Here is a 737-nt window from a genome sequence, read left to right as displayed (position 1 = left end):
GTTCCCAGCTGTGGCTCACTATGGGACATCCCTAGAGCACCCCCCTCTTCCCCCCCCCCGCGACATTCTGGGCCCCTCTAGGGCCCTGTGGCCACAGGGTCTGCCCCTACCCTCTCCCCCGGTTCTAATCCCAGCTCTCCGGGTCGCCATCCAGTCAGGGAGACACGCATGAGTGACCCCACGAGGCCCGTGGGCCAGGTCACCGAGGTGGTGAGTCTGAGCGGGCCCTGTACTGCCCTCCTCCCGGCACAGCACCGGACGGTTTACGCGGTCCCGCCCACCTGTCCTCTCACCGCAGCCCGAACCACGGCCCAGCCACGGCCACCGGGGTCCCCTTCCCGTCCCGCACGGGCGAGCGAGCCGCGCGGTGACGGCGGGATTCGAACCCGGACCTCCTGAGGGCCGCCGCTCGGGGCCCCGCCCCGCCGGCCCCGCCCCCTTCTCTTCCTCCTCCTCCTCCTCCTCCCCCTCCACGCAGCCCCGGGCTGCGCTCCCAGCCGCCAGCCCGGCTCCCGCCGCGCTCACCTGTGCTGCGGATCGCGGGGACACCGGGGCAGGTGGCCGAGCCGCGGACGGTAAGTGCGGGCTGCCGAGCGCACGCCGATGCCCTATTAAGAAACAAGGACTAGTGTGTCTTGCGGGACTAAAAACTGTTTCACAAAGGGGATTTGAAAATATTTATCAAAATTTTCAACAAGCATTGCACTTTAACCCAAAGTTCAGCAGGCACTTTACTC

General features: G+C 66.8%; 1 protein-coding gene across 1 annotated transcript in view; it reads left to right on the top strand.

The window, feature by feature from the left end:
* The first annotated feature begins 493 nt into the window (after nucleotides 1-493).
* The window catches only part of Gjb3 (gap junction protein, beta 3, 31kDa), an 8705-nt gene continuing 8461 nt past the window's right edge, over nucleotides 494-737 (top strand). Inside the window, exon 1 of the mRNA XM_013020568.1 lies at nucleotides 494-575. The gene's annotated coding sequence lies outside the window, so the exon portion shown is untranslated. The remainder of the gene's footprint in view (nucleotides 576-737) is intronic.

Source organism: Dipodomys ordii, unplaced genomic scaffold, assembly GCF_000151885.1.
Source record: "Dipodomys ordii isolate 6190 unplaced genomic scaffold, Dord_2.0 Scaffold51, whole genome shotgun sequence".
Classification (NCBI taxonomy): Eukaryota; Metazoa; Chordata; class Mammalia; order Rodentia; family Heteromyidae; genus Dipodomys; species Dipodomys ordii.
Note: the sequence above shows the minus strand (reverse complement) of the source record. Positions and strands in the feature narration are given on the sequence as shown.